The sequence below is a fragment of the Pristiophorus japonicus genome, chromosome 1, assembly GCF_044704955.1.
Source record: "Pristiophorus japonicus isolate sPriJap1 chromosome 1, sPriJap1.hap1, whole genome shotgun sequence".
In the NCBI taxonomy this organism is placed as follows: Eukaryota; Metazoa; Chordata; class Chondrichthyes; family Pristiophoridae; genus Pristiophorus; species Pristiophorus japonicus.
The window spans coordinates 63,438,570-63,452,163 of NC_091977.1; positions in this window are offsets into that span (position 1 = coordinate 63,438,570).

Below are 13,594 nucleotides of genomic sequence, written 5' to 3' on the forward strand. Positions count from 1 at the left end.
GGTTAAAAAAAAAGATAATTTATTTGACACGCTCACTTACTTGTCGAAAGAAGACATGTAATCATTGATTACATTGGGTTGAAAGACATAAATTTAGTCTAGGAGTAAGATAAAGAATGGGGAAGGGAAGTTGTAATGCCTTTTTTTAAAAAAAGCTTTTGTGGGTCTCTCGAGGCTGCAGGCTGGGGGAGTACGCTCCCATTGTCTTTGGTGTAAAATCTTGACGTGAAAGCTTCTAGCTCAGTAAGAGGATTTGTTTTTTAGATAAAGAGTGGCAGTACAATATTTGAATTGGGATTTTGAAATATTTCAGGTGATCTCCTTGATCAACATTTTGGGTGTATTGGAAAAATCTTGGGTTTGGAAGCCTTTTAATAAAATTATAAAACAAATACTTTACATTTTGTGATCTGTGAATCACTATAAGCATAAATGAGAAGTCCGTGTAACACACCGATTCTTCCGGTTCAGAAGCCCAATAGTGACAAATGGAGGTTTGTCCAAGACCTACGAGCTGTGAATGAATCTACTATATTCTCACAATGCTTAAAGAAGGATTTGGAATGAATTATCCCGGAATGCTTTCCAGAGTCTTAAGCAGTCCCTCACTTCAGCATCAGCCTTGGATTACCAGATTACACTGAGACATTCAACTTATTTGTTCATCACAAGTCGGATTTTGCACAACCTGTTTTGACTCAGTTACATGGGGACAGGCAGCGACCGGTAGCGTATTTCAGCACCCAACTAGACCCTGTGGCATGCGGACTACCAGGATGTCTTCCTTCATTGGCAGCAGCTTATTACGCTGTGCAACAGGCTCAGACAATAACTCTAAATTATCAAACCGTTTTATATATCCCACACTCTGTCGAGATTTTACTTACTAACTGTGCCACCCAACACCTAACCTCCGCAAAAACCCCTAAATATGAAGTTGAACTTTTATCAAATCCGAACCTTATTAAAAGATGTACTACCTTAAATCCAGCCACTCTACTCCCCACGGAAGAAGATGCGAACCCCATTCATGTGAAATGGTAACCGAATTAGTGACTAAACCACGTATCAATCTAACAAATGTACTAATGTGTAACCCTGATCTAGTGTACTATGTTGACGGATCAGCCTTACGAAATGATAGGGGTCAACCTAGAGCGGCTTATGCAATTGTAACCAAGTTTAATGTTGTCAAAACAGCCTCTCTTCCAGAGTCCTTTTCAGCCCAACAAGCCGAATTGTTTGCGTTAACTCGAACCTGTATTCTGGGTAAAAGACAAACAGTTAATATCTACACCAACTCCAGGTATGCTTTTGGGGCATCACATGACTATGGACAAATTTGGAAGATTCGCAGGTACCTGACTTCTTCAGGAACCACTATCAAAAATGCAGAACAAGTAGAAAATCTCCTGCGAGCCATTCAATGCCCCTTGAAACTTGCCATTATCAAATGCCAAGCACATACAGGCCAGTCGAATGAGGTGGCACTTGGGAATGCCAGAGCCGATAATGCAGCTAAGTCAGCAGCTCTGTCAAAAGGGGGGATGCAGGTGTCATTGTTCCCACTGAGGAAAAAATGATTGCTCAGACCCACCACCCACTATTAATGATGTGCTGGCCTTTCAGACAAAGGCCAGTATGGAGGAGGTGGTGACCTGAACGAAGGATCAATGTTATAAAAATCCAGAAGGAATATGGGTTCACCACGACGGCCGCGTGGTGGCCCCCAGATCCTTACTTCCATGGATTGCCCGATGTGTTCATACATTCACACATGCAGGCAAAGGGGGATTGGCAGATTATATCTTGGCAACTTGGTATGCACCAGGTATTTCGGCAATTGCAAAACAAATCTGTGAAAATTGTGTTACCTGTCAGACAATGAATCCGGGTAAGACGGAAAAAGTAGAATCTGCCTCCCACCCAAATCCAGTGGGGCCTTTTGTACATTTACAAATGGATTTTATTGAATTACCTATGTGTATGGGATTCAAGTATGTATTAGTTATTGTAGATGTGTTCTCTAGATGGATTGAAGCCTTTCCATGTAAAAAGGCCATTGCCACTACTGTTGCTAAATGTTTGTTAAAATAAATCGTACCGTGCTTCAGAATCCCTGCTAAGCTTTCTAGTGATAACGGGTCACATTTCATGGGAACGGTTATAAGAGAAATGTGTAAAGCTTTGCAGATTAATCAACGTTTTCATTGCAGTTATCATCCACAATCAGTTGGACTTGTTGAAAGATATAATGGAATGCTTAAAAATAAGCTGGCAAAATTATGCAATGACACTGGAATGAAATGGACAGAACTGCTGCCCTTAGCTTTGATGGTAATGCGATCTGCAACCAACAGAACAACAGGCCTGTCACCGCATGAGATAGTTAATGGGACGTCCCCAATGACTACCTTTTACAGCACCATTTACTGCAAAACAAATGGACATCCACAAAATGGAGGAAAATATGTTGAATTATTGTATTGCACTAATCAAATGTATTTCCAGCTTTCATTCACAGGTAAAGGAAGCTCAAGTCAAGCCAGCGGAAGGGAAGTGTCATAACCTGGAGCCCGGGGAATTCGTTTATATCAAAATCTTTAAAAGAAAAAGCAGTCTACAGCCAAGATTTGAAGGACCATACCAGGTCTTGCTGGCAACTAATACTGCAATCAAGGTAAAGGAAAGACCAACATGGATCCATGTGTCCCATTGCAAAAGGGCACCCGACCAGGAGGAAGGGAAGAAGGAACAAGAGGAACAGAAAAAGGAAGACTGAATAAGGAACTGCATGGACTATGGGGACTGATGGTGCTGGGCTTGACAGGGTTTTACTTTGCATTATTGATAATACCAGGGGTACAGACACGCCACCGAAGGGAACTGCAAGTGAATGTATTTATGGCACTGAGTCATAAGTATGCTCAAGAAAGAAACTTGTTGAGTTATTGGAAATGTTCCCATGTACCTGTCCACTCCAAAGGGGGTATTCCCCTGAGATCTGTCCCCTTTAACGAATCAGAAATGGTAGAATGGTTGATAGTGCAAAATAGGACAAACCTAACCAAGGTGTCAGAAACAAAGGATCTAACAGAATGGAGGTCAGCAGGGTATAAACTTACAGCCTTCCAGGGATGATACCAGCTCAATTATAATAATAACCGTCAGCCTCCCTTCCTAAGTATTACTCCCGGAATAGAAAATCCTGAAGGTATAATATGCCTAGGGAGTAATGAGACTAAAGGACCAGAAATGGGACGCAGCAAGTGTTCCCAAATGACTAAATGGCAAGCCACAACTAATCCCACTGATGGGAGAAAGATAGCAACCGTTGGCTGGACAATGGTCCATAACAAAGCCCCAGGTGAAGGGTGGGAAGGTGAGACCACTCGAGTATAGATGGCGTGAAAGGACCAGGAGCTGATGTCCTATAATTGCACCTACTTTATTTGTGGCCATAAAGCCTACCCATGGTTACCAGCCAACTGGACAGGGTCCTGTTATTTAGGATATGTGGTACCCTTTATCAGATCAATAAAGACTCCAAGGGATGCCTATGGAAGTCATAGATTTAAATGGGATTTGACATGGCTAAATGGAATAGCATCAACCGAATGGCAGTTACGGGAACTGGCTAACTTAGTCGAATCAGTAGCCAACGCAACTTCCCAAGCCTTCGAAGGGGTGAATGATGAAATGGTAGCCAATCGAACAGTGGCTCTCCAAAATCGTATGGCCTTAGATTATCTCCTAGACAAGGAAGGAGGGACATGCGCATTAATAGGTGGAGAATGCTGTACGTATATCCCGGATAAATCAGAAGAAATCGGCAGTCTAGCTGAATACATTAGGAAAAAGGTAATAGAGTATAAACACACAGTTGGCCAGGATGGTATCACCTTGTGGGGTTGGGCATCGGGATGGTGGGGATCCCGAGGGAGATCTGTGGTACAGGGTTTGATCATATTCCTGCTGATAGTCTTTGCCATATATCTATTACTTGTCTTGGTTAAGTGTTGCTGTACCAGGGTGGGAAAAACCATGTTACCTACCGAGACCATGGCTAGAGTTATGGTAGCAACAACTACTGAAGGCTCTTGTGTGGGAGTTCGTGGTCGCTGAGGCGTGAGTCCAGGGATCGGCAGAGGCCTACAAAAGGCCGCGAGAGGCAGCGGGAGTTCGTGGTCGCTGAGGCATGAGTCCGGGGATCGGCAGAGGCCTACAAAAGGCCGTGAGAGGCAGCGGGAGTTCGTGGTCACTGAGGCGTGAGTCCGGGGATCGGCAGAGGCCTACAAAAGGCCGCGAGAGGCAGCGGGAGTTCGTGGTCGCTGAGGCATGAGTCCGGGGATCGGCAGAGGCCTACAAAAGGCCGTGAGAGGCAGCGGGAGTTCGTGGTCACTGAGGCGTGAGTCCGGGGATCGGCAGAGGCCTACAAAAGGCCGCGAGAGGCAGCGGGAGTTCGTGGTCGCTGAGGCATGAGTCCGGGGATCGGCAGAGGCCTACAAAAGGCCGCGAGAGGCAGCGGGAGTTCGTGGTCGCTGAGGCGTGAGTCCGGGATCGGCGAGAGGCCTACAAAAGGCCGCGAGAGGCAGCGGGAGTTCGTGGTCGCTGAGACGTGAGTCCGGGGTCGGCGAGAGGCGCACTTGTGCAGCTACAGGGAGAAGGCAAAAAAGAAGTAGAAAGAAACAGAAAGGTGAAGTCACAGCCTAGAGGGTAAGTGATTGGCTGGTGATTGGTGAGTAGTTTTTCTTTTTCTTTTTTAGATTAGTCAGTAACTTTTAACATTGTGTTGACAATTTAAGTGTATCTAAGGGTTAAGTCATGGCAGGAGAGCTCGGTCGGGTGTTATGCTCCTCCTGTACCATGTGGGAACTCAGGGACACTTCCGGTGTCCCTGACGACTACGTGTGCGGGAAGTGTATCCGCCTCGAGCTCCTGACGGTCCGCGTTGCGGAGTTGGAGCTGAGGGTGGATTCACTCTGGAGCATCCACGATGCTGAAAATGTCGTGAGTAGCACGTGTAGCGAGTTGGTCTTACCGCAGGAGAAGGGTCCACAGCCAGATAGGGAATGGAAGACCAGCAGGAAGAGCAGTGCAAGGAAGGTAGTGCAGGGGTCCCCTGTGGTCATCCCACTGCAAAACAGATACACCGCTTTGAATACTGTTGGGGGGGATGACTCATCAGGGGAGGGCAGCAGCAGCCAAGTTCATGGCACCGTGGCTGGCTCTGCTGCACAGGAGGGCAGGAAAAAGAGTGGGAGAGTGATAGTGATAGAGGATTCAATGGTGAGGGGAATAGATAGGTGTTTCTGCGGCCGCAACCGAGACTCCAGGATGGTATGTTGCCTCCCTGGTGCAAGGGTCAAGGATGTCTTGGAGCGGGTGCAGGACATTCTGAAAAGGGAGGGAGAACAGCCAGTTGTCGTGGTGCACATTGGTACCAACAACATAGATAAAAAAAGGGATGAGGTCCTACTAAACGAATTTAAGGAGCTAGGAGCTAAATTAAAAAGTAGGGCCACAAAAGTAGTAATCTCGGGATTGCTACCAGTGCCACGTGATAGTCAGAGTAGGAATCGCAGGATAGCGCAGATGAATACGTGGCTTGAGCAGTGGTGCAGCATGTAGGGATTCAAATTCCTGGGGCATTAGAACCGGTTCTGGGGGAGGTGGGACCAGTACAAACCGGACGGTCTGCACCTGGGCAGGACCGGAACCAATGTCCTTGGGGGAGTGTTTGCTAGTGCTGTTGGGGAGGAGTTAAACTAATATGGCAGGGGGATGGGAACCAATGCAGGGAGACAGAGGGAAACAAAAAGGAGACAAAAGCAAAAGACAGAAAGGAGATGAGGAAAAGTGGAGGGCAGAGAAACCCAAGGCAAAGAACAAAAAGGGCCACTGTACAGCAAAATTCTAAAAGGACAAAGGGTGTTAAAAAAACAAGCCTGAAGGCTTTGTGTCTTAATGCAAGGAGTATCCGCAATAAGATGGATGAATTAACTGTGCAAATAGATGTTAACAAATATGATGTGATTGGGATTACGGAGACGTGGCTCCATGATGATCAGGGCTGGGAACTCAACATCCAGGGGTATTCAACATTCAGGAAGGATAGAATAAAAGGAAAAGGAGGTGGAGTAGCATTGCTGGTTAAAGAGGAGATTAATGCAATAGTTAGGAAAGACATTAGCTTGGATGATGTGGAATCTATATGGGTAGAGCTGCAGAACATCAAAGGGCAAAAAACGTTAGTGGGAGTTGTGCACAGACCTCCAAACAGTAGAAGTGATGTTGGGGAGGGCATCAAACAGGAAATTAGGGGTGCATGCAATAAAGGTGCAGCAGTTATCATGGGTGACTTTAATATGCACATAGATTGGGCTAGCCAAACTGGAAGCAATATGGTGGAGGAGGATTTCCTGGAGTGCACAAGGGATGGTTTTCTAGACCAATATGTCGAGGAACCAACTAGGGGGGAGGCTATCTTAGACTGGGTGTTGTGTAATGAGAGAGGATTAATTAGCAATCTCATTGTGCGAGGCCCCTTGGGGAAGAGTGACCATAATATGGTGGAATTCTGCATTAGGATGGAGAATGAAACAGTTAATTCAGAGACCATGGTCCAGAACTTAAAGAAGGGTAACTTTGAAGGTATGAGGCGTGAATTGGCTAGGATAGATTGGCGAATGATACTTAAGGGGTTGACTGTGGATGGGCAATGGCAGACATTTAGAGACCGCATGGATGAACTACAACAATTGTACATTCCTGTCTGGCGTAAAAATAAAAAAGGGAAGGTGGCTCAACCGTGGCTATCAAGGGAAATCAGGGATAGTATTAAAGCCAAGGAAGTGGCATACAAATTGGCCAGAAATAGCAGCGAACTTGGGGATTGGGAGAAATTTAGAACTCAGCAGAGGAGGACAAAGGGTTTGATTAGGGCAGGGAAAATGGAGTACGAGAAGAAGCTTGCAGGGAACATTAAGGCGGATTGCAAAAGTTTCTATTGGTATGTAAAGAGAAAAAGGTTAGTAAAGAGAAACGTAGGTCCCCTGCAGTCAGAATCAGGGGAAGTCATAACGGGGAACAAAGAAATGGCAGACCAATTGAACAAGTACTTTGGTTCGGTATTCACTAAGGAGGACACAAACAACCTTCCGGATATAAAAGGGGTCAGAGGGTCCAGTAAGGAGGAGGAACTGAGGGAAATCTTTATTAGTCGGGAAATTGTGTTGGGGAAATTGATGGGATTGAAGGCCGATAAATCCCCAGGGCCTGATGGACTGCATCCCAGAGTACTTAAGGAGGTGGCCTTGGAAATAGCGGATGCATTGACAGTCATTTTCCAACATTCCATTGACTCTGGATCAGTTCCTATCGAGTGGAGGGTAGCCAATGTAACCCCACTTTTTAAAAAAGGAGGGAGAGAGAAAACAGGGAATTAGAGACCGGTCAGCCTGACCTCAGTAGTGGGTAAAATGATGGAATCAATTATTAAGGATGTCATAGCAGCGCATTTGGAAAATGGTGACATGATAGGTCCAAGTCAGCATGGATTTGTGAAAGGGAAATCATGCTTGACAAATCTTCTGGAATTTTTTGAGGATGTTTCCAGTAAAGTGGACAAAGGAGAACCAGTTGATGTGGTATATTTGGACTTTCAGAAGGCTTTCGACAAGGTCCCACACAAGAGATTAATGTGCAAAGTTAAAGCACATGGGATTGGGGGTAGTGTGCTGACGTGGATTGAGAACTGGTTGTCAGACAGGAAGCAAAGAGTAGGAGTAAATGGGTACTTTTCAGAATGGCAGGCAATGATTAGTGGGGTACCGCAAGGTTCTGTGCTGGGGCCCCAGCTGTTTACATTGTACATTAATGGTTTAGACGAGGGGATTAAATGTAGTATCTCCAAATTTGCGGATGACACTAAGTTGGGTAGCAGTGTGAGCTGCGAGGAGGATGCTATGAGGCTGCAGAGTGACTTGGATAGGTTAGGTGAGTGGGCAAATGTATGGCAGATGAAGTATAATGTGGATAAATGTGAGGTTATCCACTTTGGTGGTAAAAACAGAGAGACAGACTATTATCTGAATGGTGACAGATTAGGAAAAGGGGAGGTGCAACGAGACCTGGGTGTCATGGTACATCAGTCATTGAAGGTTGGCATGCAGGTACAGCAGGCGGTTAAGAAAGCAAATGGCATGTTGGCCTTCATAGCGAGGGGATTTGAGTACAGGGGCAGGGAGGTGTTGCTACAGTTGTACAGGGCCTTGGTGAGGCCACTCCTGGAGTATTGTGTACAGTTTTGGTCTCCTAACTTGAGGAAGGACATTCTTGCTATTGAGGGAGTGCAGCGAAGATGCACCAGACTGATTCCCGGGATGGTGGGACTGACCAATCAAGAAAGACTGGATCAACTGGACTTGTATTCACTGAAGTTCAGAAGAATGAGAGGGGACCTCATAGAAACGTTTAAAATTCTGACGGGTTTAGACAGGTTAGATGCAGGAAGAATGTTCCCAATGTTGGGGAAGTCCAGAACCAGGGTTCACAGTCTAAGGATAAGGGGTAAGCCATTTAGAACCGAGATGAGGAGAAACGTCTTCACCCAGAGAGTGGTGAACCTGTGGAATTCTCTACCACAGAAAGTAGTTGAGGCCAATTCACTAAATATATTCAAAAGGGAGTTAGATGAAGTCCTTACTACTCGGGGGATCAAGGGGTATGGCGAGAAAGCAGGAAGGGGGTACTGAAGTTTCATGTTCAGCCATGAACTCATTGAATGGCGGTGCAGGCTAGAAGGGCTGAATGGCCTGCTCCTGCACCTATTTTCTATGTTTCTATGTTTCTATGAAATGGAAATAGAGAGACTGTACAAGATCAGAATGGATTAAGTTGTCCTTGTGAAGGACAAAATGGGGGAATGTGGAAATGTATTTTTATCTAAGCTGTACCACACTGTAGTTTTGTGCCCTTTGCAATATAAAACAAAATGGAGTCCTGGTCCTTCCAGGAATTTCTGAAACAAGCAGTCGGTTTGCTTAAACAGCTAAACCTGGCTTGAAATGGCTGATAGCCACCAGACAGCTGGGAGGCAAGTCCTGCTGAGACAAGTACCCCCATGGTGCTCTCCTATTGTCTATACGACACCAGTTCCACTCCACCCCACCCTTTCCGAAGTACTCAAACCACCAGCCATTATCTCTTGTAGAGACCTCATCCATTTGATGTAAAAAGATAACTGATCAGGAAACTGGACAATCCTGACACAATGCAAGGCAGGAAATAGCTCATTACCACACTCTCATCGAGTAATGGCCGGCTGCCCAACTAATAATCCTGACAAAAGGAAATATCTGGAAACCATGTCAGGACAAGGATGTAGTAATTAACTCTTTATCTGTATTCAGTGACGGCGAGACAGAGCCAATACACAGGGAGAGGCCATAACTTGGGTTTTACTGTATAAATATCTCGTGAAATTGTACCATTTCGAAGGTGTTCACTTAGCCATTGACTGAGTGTGACCTTTCCCTTGCTAGCAAGTAAAATAAAGAAACTTCTGCCGGAGCTGAAGGTGTCTGAGTCGTTTATCGGAGGTCAAGATTTCAACACATCCAAAGATGGGCACAAACATTGTCGGCATATGACTATGTAATCCACCACAGAACAGGCTCTGAGAATTGCGCTGACGGCCTCAGTCGGCTGCCATTGCCCACCACCGGGATGGAAATGGCGCAACCCGCAGACTTGCTTCTGGGAATGGATGCTTTTGAGAGTGAGGAGTCACCTGTCACGGCTCACTAGATCAGGACCTAGACTAGCCAAGACCCTGTGCTACCACTAGTAAAAAGCTGCATCCTAAATGGGAGCTGGTCGGCAGTTCCCAGGGAAATGCAAGATGAAATTAAGCCGTTCCACTGACGTAAGGATGAATTGTCCATCCAATCGGATTGTCTCCTATGTGGGAATCGCGTGGTTTTAGCCAAAAAACGGCAGGGAAACGTTTATACGCGACCTACACAGCACCCACCCAGGCATAGTCATGATGAAGGCAATCGTCAGGTCGCACTTTTGGTGGCTCTGCATTGACTCCGAATTGGAGTCATGCGTACACCAATGCAACACTTGCTCACAGTTGAGCAACGCACCCAGGGAGGCCCCACTGAGCCTGTGGTCATAGCCCTCCAAACCGTGGTCCAGGTTCCACGTAGATTTTGCTGGCCCTTTTCTAGGAAAGATGTTTCTAGTAGCAGTGGACGCTTACTCTGAATGGATTGAATGTATAATAATGTCATCATGTACGTCCACTGGCACCACTGAAAGCCTCAGGGCCATGTTGGCCACCCATGGTTTGCCCGACGTCCTTGTTAGTGACAATGGACCATGTTTCACCAGCTCGGAATTCAATGAGTTCATGACCCACAATGGCATTAAGCATGTCAGGTCTGCTCCATTTAAGCCCGCATCCAATTGTCAAGCGGAACGGGCATCCAAACCATCAAGCAGAGCTTGAAACGCGTAACGGATGGCTCCTTGCAGTCCCGGTTATCTCGGGTCCTGCTCAGCTACCGGAAGTGCCCCCACTCGCTCACCGGGATTCCCCCTGCAGAATTGTTAATGAAGAGAGCACTCAAAACCAGGCTCTCCTTAGTCCACCCGGATCTCAATGATCAGGTAGAAACCCGGCGGCACCGGCATAACGTGTACCACGATCGCGCGGCTGTATCACGTGACATTGAGGTTAATGATCTGGTGTTTGTTCTCAATTACGGTCATGGTCCCAAATGGATTGCTGGCACTGTTTTAGCCAAGGAGGGGAATAGAATGTTTGTTGTTAAGCTGTTGAATGGGCAAACGTGCAGGAAGCACTTGGACCAGATCAAACTGCGATCCTCTAACAACCAAGAACAGTTTGAAGAAGACTTTACCATCTATGATCCACCAACACACACCCAACCAGCAATCAACCTCACTGTCAACCATGAGGATGAACCCACCCTGCCCGACAGTCCGATCAGACCAGCCGCGCTGCCGTGCAGCAATGATCCGACCAACTCACCCATGCCGGGACTTCACTCAAGCGATTGACCTGGGAACCCTGAGGGCCAGATCACCTCAGCCTGTAAATAACGTACATAAGACTTTGGGGGGGAGTGATGTTATGTATGCAATCCTCATCAATGTCTAAGACTTACCACTAGGGAGCATACGTGTGGGAGACCTAAGGGTCATCTGTGCACCCTGGGGCAAGCAGATATAAAAGGCAATCCACCATGCTGCTGCCTCACTTTGGAGTTATATTAAAGAGACCAAGGTCACAATGGTTTGAGCTTACAACACAGTCTTGTGGAGTTATTCTGAACTTAACATTCACCATGGCAGTTTGAGAAATTGAATTCAGTTTAAAACAGCTGGAAATAAAAAAACAGTACAAGGTAACCTCCTTATCCGGAACCCTCGGGACCTGGCCTGTCCTGGATAAGAGATTTTTACTGACGAGGGGTGCTCATGTTAAATTGGATCATACAGATACTGAGCAAGGGGATGTTGGGGCTGGCTGGCTTGGGGCTGGGAGTGCAGCAGAGAGATCATGGGGGGTGGGGGGGGTGCGGCCACGGTGGATCGTGGGGTCAGGCCAACGTTTGTGGGAGTTGGCAACGAGGAAGGACTTCAATTTGTTCAATTTATTCATGTCGGAGTTCTGCGCTTGCGCCACCCAGTAGTCGGGAATGGTTCTGGACGAGGGGTGGTTCTGGATAAGGGAGTTCTGGATAAGGGAGGTTCAACCTGTATCAGTAAAAGTGACGCATTGTCGTAAAAACTCAATTGGCTCACTAATGTCTTTTAGGGAAGGAAACCTGCTATATTTACCCTGGCCTACATGTGACTCCAAACCCACACCTACATGGTTAACTCTTAATTTCCCTCTGGAGTCACCTAGCAAGTCACTCAGTTGTATCAGCAATAAATACCGGCCTTGCCAGTGATGCCCACATCCTGAGAATGAATATTTTTTAAAAGCTAATGGTTTCCCACCCAGGTCTTGCTTGTGCCGTTGACCTCAGATTCAGCACAGAGGGCAAACCTTTTTACACAGAGCATTGTGAGCAATGTTCCCTATAATTTTAGGGGGGTCTGCGGCTCATTCAAAATACCACGCATGTGGGGTTTTCCCCATTTAAAAGCCGGTAAACCTGTGGGTCTGTGGAATGCATTACGGGAGTTAATGACTGAAGTAGAGCCAGAGTGGGTGAACTTCCTTATGTCTTCTCCCACGCCACTGCTGTAATTTCGGTGGAAGCCCTGTTTACGTGGATACTCGGGGCTTCCGCCAAACCTCCGCTGAAGTTTCAGTGGCAGATAAGGAGAAAGAAATTTGTCCCCATGTCAACATTCAAGAATAGGTTAGACAGAGATTTGAAGGAAAGGTGGATAAAGGGATATGGTAATCGACCAGATAAACATGGTCACAAACTGGTTGGACCTGTTTCTGTGTTGAAATTTCTATGTCATTTTCTGTAATAAAATGTTATTGGACATTTAATGAGGAGTGATACCAGCAGACGTTCGAAGGAAATGACAACCATGGCAATTTGTCATGATGAGGGTAAACTCAGTTCCAATTGCTCAGAGGGCCTGGCAGGGTGTATGAGTATTACTATAAAGTAAGAGCACATGATGTTTACAGATAAGGAAGAAAGTTGTGGTTGTTAAAGATATGTTGGAAAAAAGAAACATCAATGAATTCATGCACATGATTTCCAACATTTGAGAGAAAACCATGGAGGGGAAGGGAGGTGGGTGTGCACCAGTGCAGATTCTTGAAGTCTGCTCCCGGCAGGCAAGGCTCTATGGTGGGAGCATACATTTGTAAAGACTACAACATTATATTCTCACTGACCAGAGGTGGAGCAATAATGACTGGAGAATTTCAGAATTTATAAAGAGTCTGAAAATATAATTCTTCTACACACCATTTTGCTTTGACAGCCCTATCAGATATGGGCTAGAGCCTCTACTTTTTGTGGTTATCACCCAAAAATGGGCGATATTTCCAGCGTGGGCGGTAAAAAAGGGTTTTCAGATCACCGGTTTCTCGCCCATTTTCAAACCACCTAGTCTCCAATTTTGAAAATGAGCGTTACCATGAGCGATATAAAATGGGCGATAGCGTTACATTTTTTTGACCTTCTGCCATAAAGTTTGGCTGTCCTTAGCAATGGCATGGCAATGCTCGATTACTGCGATTCAGGAGGTCAAGGGTCACCATGACACATGCAGATGAGGAGATAGAGAGAGAGGGAGCTGAGAGGGACTGAAGGCGTGGCTGGGTGTGGTGTGGCTGCTTTGGGACGAAGGAGGGAGACTTTAAAGCTTCACAGCAAGTAGGCAAACAAAAAGCAGGTGTTACCAGCCACATATTTGACCGAATTTGGCCTATAATGGAGCGAGAGGAGGAAGCATCACAGCACGCTGTGGAGACTGACGTTGGAGAGAGCAGTGAGCTGGGAGAGGAACACATTGGAGGGTGCAAAAGAGCCAGGAGGTTCTTGGATGAGGCAAATGCCTCCCTCCTACAGGAGGTTGA